Genomic DNA, 9,626 nt, shown 5'->3' with positions numbered 1-9,626 from the left:
TTTGTATTATATTAGTTAAACATAATATTATGTATTATTAATATACTTATGTAGTAAATATATATAAATATCTTTTGTTTGCAAAAATTAATAATTGTAATAATACTAGGTTAAGAATAATAATAATGATAATAATAATAATACTAATACTGATAATAATAATAATTTTAATAATTTTACTACTAGTGATGATAGTGATAATGATAATACTAATAATAATAATAATATTGTTAAGAATGATATTTATGTTAATAATAATAATAATACTAATAATTGTAATCATATTAACAATAATGATAGTATTTATAATAATACATATGTTACTAATAATAATAAAAATTCTAATATTTATATAATGATACTAATACTAATATTACATAAGAAAATAATAATTTTATCATTTTTATAATAATAATAATAATAATAATAACACTATTAATAATCATAATCATAGTAATAATGATAATACCTATACTAATAACAATCATAATTCTATAATCTTAATCATAATACTTTTAAATGATATTGATAGGGATAATAATAATAATAATAATAACAGTGATGATAATAATAATATTAGTTTTGTTAATGATAATAATACACATTATTTTAATATTAGTGATAATAGTAATTAACACAATAATAATAACATAACATAATTCATAATAATAACATTAATAATAATAATCAAAATTTTAGAAAAATAAAACTACCTCAAATAAGCCTTTTATAAAAAAATTGCCACAAGCCGGGCTCAAACCCGTGACCCCTCGAACTGACAAACAGCCACACGACCACTGAACCAATTCCATTTTTCTATTTTACATTCCCTTAGTTTGAATATAACTCGTATGTACATCAGTTTTAAATTCTTTCTTCTTCTCAATAACTCAATCGACCAAAAATCCATCCATTAATCAAAACACGAACTCAAATTGGTTTTAGGATATTTAAACAATCAAAATTCGATTTGTGATGATTGAAATTATCAGAAAATAAAAATAAAAATCCCAACAGAGGTACCTGCAGTTTGAAAAACCACGAAGACAACTCATATGATGATTTTGAAATTTAAAGCGATTTAGATATAACTTACAACATGAAATAGTTTGTAAACGACTCCTAGAAACTGTATGGATCCTTAATTTGGCTTGAAACTTCAAATTGAACTCTAATTTCCCTAAGAACAGAAGGTTGACTTTTTAAATTCTAAATTTTGACTCTAAAATTGGAAATCGATAGTAAGAATTGGAGCTTTATAGTTTGCAGATAGTTTGAATTGGAGATTACAAAGACAACTGCATTATTACATTTACAATTATATTTGGATTCGAAGTTTTTGGCAAAAGGTTCAAGAACAGAGGTATCGGTTGAATGTTTAAAAAAAATTTGATAACTTTAACTGATTTCAAAGAAACTGGTTGTCGAATTGATTTGTGATAATGAAAGGATATTCGAATGTGTACATTACTACATGAGTTGATTGATTTATATAACTAATTCATTCGTTAATAATTGTAACAGACAGAAACTATTAAAAGGATGAAAACTGAAACAGATCGATAACAGATTTTGTAAGCTTGTGATTTAATTGGGAATCAAATCGTACTGGATTTAGACAAGGAACAAATTACCTACAGTTTGAGAACGATGGACAACTGATTACGATCCTTCTTTTATTTATACGTATAAAGTGTATTTATATATTTATAGGTATTTATCTGTATATACGTATTCTGTATATACGTGTATAGTATATCTGTATATTTACTTATATCTGTATATTAAGAAAACATAATATTATTAAACATTAATATTAATATTAATATTAATGCTAAAAACGAACATATATTTCATAGCATTATCCCTCAAGAAAGAGAAGCTTTTAGTTGCAATTGTTCTATTTCCAAGTGATATTCGTTTAAATAATAAAAGGTGAAGACAAAAGACAGATTCGACGAATTGAAGACGCAAATGAACAAAATGTTAAAAAGTACAAAGTACAATCCAAGAGGTTCAAATTATTGATGAGAAACGTCTAAAAATTACAAGAATACAAGCCGTGAAATGCAAAGTACAAGATATTAAATCGTACGAAAGGACGTTCGAAAATCCAGAACCGGGACATGAACCAAGCATCAACGCGCGAGTCAACGGAGCTAAAATTACAAGTCAACGGAGCACAAGAATATAATATAATATATATATATATAATTATATATATTATATTATATAATATTTAAATATCGAGCAGCCCACGTTTTAGATTCATATGTGACCAGGAATAGGCGGCCATGCGATCGCATGGCCAGCATGAGTAAAACTCATGCGATCGCATGAGCCCAACAGTGTGGCCAGGTTCTATAAATAGCGACGAGTTTCAGCGAATTATGTACACCTTTTTCTTTTCCTTTCTCTAATTCTCAATCTATATATATATATATATATATATATATATATATATATATATATATATATATATATAATTTTAATTTTAATTTTAATTTAAGATTAATAATAATAAGGTTATGTTAGCGAATGTTTTAAGTTTGTAAGTCGAAACTCTGTCCGTGTAACGCTACGCTATTAATACTCATTGTAAGTTATGTTCAACCTTTTTAAATTAATGTCTCGTAGCTAAATTATTATTATGCTTATTTAAGCCGAAGTAATTTTGATGTTGGGCTAAATATTAAAGACCGGGTTATTGGGCTTTGTACCATAATTGCGGTTTGGACAAAAGACCGACACTTGTGGAAATTGGACTATGGGCTATTAATGGGCTTTATATTTGTTTAACTGAATGATAGTTCATTAATTTAATATAGAGATTTACAATTTGACGTATCTATAAATAACCATATACACTCGATCGGACACGATGGGCGGGATATTTATAAATACTAATAATCGTTCATTTAACCGGACACGAGAATGGATTAATAGTCAATGGACTCATTAAAACAGGGGTGGATTACGTACAAGGACACTTGGCATAATTGTTAACAAAGTATTAAAACCTTGGGTTACACGCAGTCGATATCCTGGTGTAATTATTAAACAAAGTATTAAAACCTTGTTATAGTTTAAGTCCCCAATTAGTTAGAATATTTGACTTCGTGTATAAGGATAATTTGACGAGGACACTCGCACTTTATATTTATGACTGATGGACTGTTATGGACAAAAACCAGATAGACATATCGAATAATCCAGGACAAAAGACAATTAACCCATGGTAATAAATTAAAATCAACACGTCAAACATCATGATTACGGAAGTTTAAATAAGCATAATTCCTTTATTTTATATCTCATCGCACTTTTATTTATTGTCATTTTATTTATTGTACTTTTAATTATCGCACTTTTATTTATCATCATTTACTTTATGCTTTAAATTAAGTTATATTTATTTTTAATATTTCACATTAGGTTTTAATTGTGACTTAAGACATAAAATCGACAAACCGGTCACTAAATGGTAAAACCCCCCTTTTTATAATAATAATAATACTACTTTTATATATTTATATATATATATATATATATATATATATATATATATATATATATATGCAAATATAGTTTAAAAATATAGCGTTAAACTTGGCTAGCTCCCTGCGGAACGAACCAGACTTACTAAAAACTACACTACTCTACGATTAGGTACACTGCCTATAGTGTTGTAGCAAAGTTTAGGTATATCCACTCTATAAATAAATAAATAACTTGTGTAAAATTGTATCGTATTTAATAGTATTTTGCAGTAAAAATAATAACTATTTCGTATACACCTCGCATAATATCAAGCATTTTTGGCGCCGCTGCCGGGGACTTCATCAACGCCGAAAGCTAAACGCTATAAAAAAAAATTTAGTTTTTAAGATATTTTGTAAAAATATAGTATTTCTTATTTTGTAAAAATATTTTGTTAAAAATACAAAAATATAAAAACATAATAAAAAACAATATATATATATATATATATATATATATATATATATATATAAATATATATTTTTAAGAGTTTGTTTAAAATATATAAAAATTATAAAGTATTTCTATTTCTATTTTAGTTTTTAAAATATATGTTTTTATTTATTTTATATAAATATTTTATATAAGTTAAAAACAGAAGAAAAAAAAATAATTGAAAGTAATCGGGCCGTACTGTAGCAGACCAAACAATCTGGCCTGGAACCCGAACCCATGCGACCGCATGGCACTAACAAGTTAACCTCATGCGATCGCATGAGGTGACTTGACAGATCTGAAACCTTAACTGGGAGGGATTAGGGTTAGGTTTTTAATATAATTATTATTAATCAAGTAATTAGGGTTAAGGATTTTATTATTTAGTTTAGTTTTTAATTAATTTGTAATATTAAGTTTTAATTAGTTTTATTAAATATAAAATTGATACTTTTATAAAATAAGTAATATAAAAATAATATATTTATAAAAATTGTATTTTTATAACTTTAAGTTTTATTTTTATATTTTGTATCTTTTTATTCGTAATTTGTATTTTTATCGTTCGTAACTAGTTTTAAAATATAGTTTTTGCCCTAGTTATTTTTTCTAGATTTTTAGGCTTTGCTGATGTCAAAGCTAAGGGGTATAAAATACTATTAAATTTTACAAGGAAATACTATTAAATGCGATACAATTTTACACAAGATATTTATTTATTTATAGAATGGATATACTTAAACCTTGCTACAACACTTATAGGCAGTGTACCTAATCGTACAGTAGTGAAGTTTTTAGTAAGTCCGGTTCGTTCCACAGGGAAAAAAAATCTTTAAACAAAGCTTAACGATATATTAGTTTAATTTATAAAAATACAAATATATATATAAGTAATATTATTATTATAAAGGGGGGTTTTTACCGTTTAAAGACCGGTTTGTCGATTTTTAAAACTTTAGTCGCAGTTAAAACCAAATGTAAAATAATAAAAATAAATACAACTTAATTTAAAGCGTAAAATAAATAACGATAATGAAATTGCGATAAATAAAGTGCGATAAAATAAACTTGCGATAATTAAAAAGTACGATAATTAAAAGTGCAATTAAATACAATAACAATAAATAAAAGTGCGATAATTAGAAGTGCAATTAAATATAAAATAAAGGAAATTAAATATGAAATAAAATAATTATGCTTATTTAAACTTCCGTAATCATGATGTTTGACGTGTTGATTTTAGTTTTATGCCCATGGGTTAATTGTCCTTTGTCCTGGATTATTTAATATGTCCGTCTGGTTTTTGTCCATAACAGTCCATCAGTCATAAATATAAAGTGCGAGTATCTTCGTCAAATTATCCTTATACCCGAAGTTAAATATTCCAACTAATTGGAGACTTAAACTGTAACAAGATTTTAATACTTTGTTTAATAATTACACCAGGTTATCGACTGCGTGTAACCCAAGGTTTTAATACTTTGTTAACAATTATGCCAAGTGTCCTTATACATAATTTCACCCCTGTTTTAATAATTCTAGCGGCTATTAATCTATTCCCGTGTCCGGTTAAATGAACGATTATTCGTACATATAAATATCCTGCCCATCGTGTCCGATTGAGTGTATATGGTTATTTATAGGGACGTCCAATTGTAAATCTTTATATTAAAATTAACAAACTATCATTTAGTTAAACAAATATAAAGCCCATTAATAGCCCATAGTCTAATTTCCACAAGTGTCGTTCTTTTGTCCAAACCCCAATTATGGTACAAAGCCCAATTGCCCAATGTTAATATTTTTAGCCCAACATCATGATTACTTCGTCTTAAATAAGCATAATAATAATTTAGCTACGAGACATTAAATTAAAAAGGTTGGACATAACTTACAATGATTAAAAATAGCGTAGCGTTACACGGACAGAATTTCGACTTACACCCTTACAACATTCGCTAACATACCCTTATTATTAGAATTAAAATTAAAATTAAAATTAAAATATAAATTATAAATATAAATATTTACGTATAGATATATAGAGGATAGATATATTGATATTAAAAATGATCAAACTGCGTTGCCTTTTATAGGGATTTGAGTCCAGGGAATCTCCGCGACTCACGGTCCATTTCTTCTTCAAACTCCGCAAGTCGCGGAGTTTGTTTTTACAGCTCACCAAACCTTGGCTCCTAGCTTGTCGACGGATTATATAAATAAATATAATATATAAATAATTTTAGTAATTATTTAAATATTATATTATATTTATGTGCATAGTTGACTTGTAATTTTTAGTCCGTTGCGTCGAGCGTTGAGAGTTGACTCTGGTCCTGGTTCCGGATTTTCGAACGTCCTTGCGTACAATTTAATATCTTGTACTTTGCGTTTTGAATCTTGTACTCTTGTAATTTTGAGACGTTTCTTATCAATAATTGGAACCTCTTTGATTGTATTTTGTACTTTTGAGCTTTTTGGTCGTTTGTGTCTTCAATTCTTCGAATCTGTCTTTTGTCTTCACCTTTTATTATTTAAACGAATATCACTTGTAAATAGAACAATTGCAACTAAAAGCTTGTCTTTCTTGAGGGATAATGCTATGAAATATATGTTCGTTTTTAGCATTATCAAATATTCCCACACTTGAGTGTTGCTTGTCCTCAAGCAATATAGTCTTGAAATACTAGAATCACTTCTTTATTCTTCACACTTTGTACATCAGTGATTTCTATACGCCGGTATAAACAATGGTAGTAACGATATGGTTTACAGTCCCACATGACTATAAAAATTTAGATCCATTAAGGAAATTGGATCTTTATGAAAATATTTGATCTTTTGAAAATTAAATTTAGCTTTTAACCTAGATAAGTTTTCCGGAATAACCCTTCACCGGTGTTTGCAAATTCTTTTTGTGGGTTTGGTGGGTTTCAGATTTGAAAATTTTAGCTCAAAACTTGTGGTTTTGTGTTACCCACTTGCTAACCTTGTATTGGGAAAGCAACACATCCAGTTTACTTGTTCCGTTTATTACCTTTCGGTAAACTACCGTCCGGTTGTAAAGGAAAGCGTTGAACAAGCACTGTTTAAGGCAATGTCCCCTGACATGCTTTTAATTATGGTCTATAACGTATCGGACGCAATTACTATCCTTTGTAGGAGCAATAGTAAAGCTCACCCTTATAATTTTTTGGTCTGGCACAAGGTCCTGTCTTTGACCATGCTATGCAACCACCGTTCTTACGGTTGACACCCGATTTGGTTCAGGTGACCTAATGAATTCCAGGTGAGATCCTCTCATGGTTAGGATAAGTCTGACCACATTGCGACCCTGTTTGATGCTGAGGTTCGTGGATTTTCTGCTGATTTTAGTGATGACTTTTCTAGGTTTTTCGTCAACCTACAGCTGGTCTGGACGACAACTTCATGACCTAAATCAAGAAGCGCGTTTCTTTTACGGGAGACTTTACTTCCTTTTAACGATGGAATTGATTCATCGTGTAGATCCATCTTTCTTACAGTAAATCGGGTAAAACAGTTAATTATCGTTCAAAACAAAAGTATTTTCAATTATTTGTTACAGAAATATGTGACATATGTTTAAAATAACTTGGTAAATTTTTCCACACTTGGCTTTTATTTTTCCTTTTTGTTCTCCTCTATTCCATTTTAAATGAATTCTAACATTTTGGTTTGTTTCTCAATTTATGTCCTTTCCAAGGTAACAATAATTTCGGTGTTAAAACCTAGTTTTATCGTTCATAAATATGTATAAACATGATTTTGAATTCATTTAATTGGAAATTTTAAAATTTTTACTAGAATTGGGTAGTCAGTATATAAGACTAGGGCTGTTCTTTATTATCAGAGAGCACTAGATTCTAATACAACTACCACGTTACTAGTATTTTTAATGGTAACCAAGTGTTTAAAGTAAAAAAATTTAAAAATCCGAAAGAATTTAACCCCTTCCCACACTTAAGATCTTGCAATGCCCTCATTTGCAAGAAATCAGTAACAATTTAAATTATTGAGGGTGATTAGCATAGAAATGATTAAATTTTACCAAAGTTTCCAAACATATTGTTGTTTGTGTTGAATGATAAATGGTGCACATCATTTGTTCATTCCGTCTTGTTGTTATTTCACATATATTTTGCATCTTGTCATCAAAATTAGTTGCTTTTGCTGAACTTAATGCCAGTCTTTGAAAATGCGTTGTTTTACCCTGTTGTGTACATAAGATAAACTGCAAACATATATACATATTTTTGAAGTTTGGTATATTACCCCACATTCAAAAATTATTAAAATCTAATAATAAAAGTTAGAAAATTATAAAAACTATTACAATATTAACATAAGTATTAAATGTATCAACATTACAAATAATAAAATAAATAAAACTAAATAAACTAGGGATGATACTGATACCAGTAGGGGTTCCATGCATAACCGTATGTGTTATAGAATGCTTCGGCTGGGTTATACGTAGGATACGGTGGTTGCATCTCTATAGACCAGGGAGGAAATACGGGCGATGGAGTAGGAATATAGTTTCTACCTACATGTTGGCAATGAGCTATGATTTGGTTTTGATGAACTTGCCAATCTTCAAATGCTCTATGTCTAGCATTTTCATACTCTTGTGAAGCTATAAACCTTTGCATTTCTGTCATATCATTTTCCCCTCCCACATTACCTGGCTGTTGGTTTCTCTCAACCTGTAGATGTCTACCATTATATCATACTGCGGCGTTATTTCGCCTCTTCAAAACTTTAGCACCATGGTATACATTTAAACCAATTGTATCGTGGGGTTCTGGTTCTTCGATTAATAATCCCCACCGACTTATATCCACACCGAGATATTCAGCAATCAAAGTAATAAATATACCACCTCCTATTATAATGTGCGGTCTCATCCCCCTAACCATAGCTGATAAATAATAATCCACACAATAAGGTATACTTACAGCGCTTTGTGGGTCTCGAATACACATGTGGTAAAACAAATCCTGTTCATTTACCTTTTCCTTATTCTTACCTCGTTGTGTAATCGAATTGGCTAAAAACCTGTGAATTACTCTTAATTTAGCTCTATCTATATCCAAATAAGAGTAATATCCCCCTTTAAATCGGTGATGGCTAGTCATTTGACTCCATACACCATGCGTATCAAAATTTTTGTCTATCTTCCTACCATTTAATATCAACCCTCGACAATCGGCAGATGCTAACTCCTCAGGCGTATATATACGTAAGGCCTGAGCCATGTCTAGTAAAGACATGTGGCGCATCGAACCTCCTAACAAAAATCTAATAAAAGATCGATCGGTTAAAGTAGCTACCCGATCATTTATTTCTATACTACACAATAATTCTTCACACCATACTTTATATACAGGTCTACGCATGTTGAATAATCGTACCCAATCGTAAAAAGTAGAATTACCGTACCTCTGTGTAAGTAATTACCTAATTGGCCCAGCCAATTCTACGGCTTCTAATGGTTCCCATCTTATTACCTAGGTACTTCAACAGCTTTAGAATGAAGAGTATGCAAACCCCTTTGGTATTTTGGATAATCTATCCAACGTCTGTCAAATCTCAAGTTCGGGTGCAAATCTTCCAAGTGCATATCTGAA

Source organism: Rutidosis leptorrhynchoides, chromosome 10, assembly GCF_046630445.1.
Source record: "Rutidosis leptorrhynchoides isolate AG116_Rl617_1_P2 chromosome 10, CSIRO_AGI_Rlap_v1, whole genome shotgun sequence".
In the NCBI taxonomy this organism is placed as follows: Eukaryota; Viridiplantae; Streptophyta; class Magnoliopsida; order Asterales; family Asteraceae; genus Rutidosis; species Rutidosis leptorrhynchoides.
Note: the sequence above shows the minus strand (reverse complement) of the source record.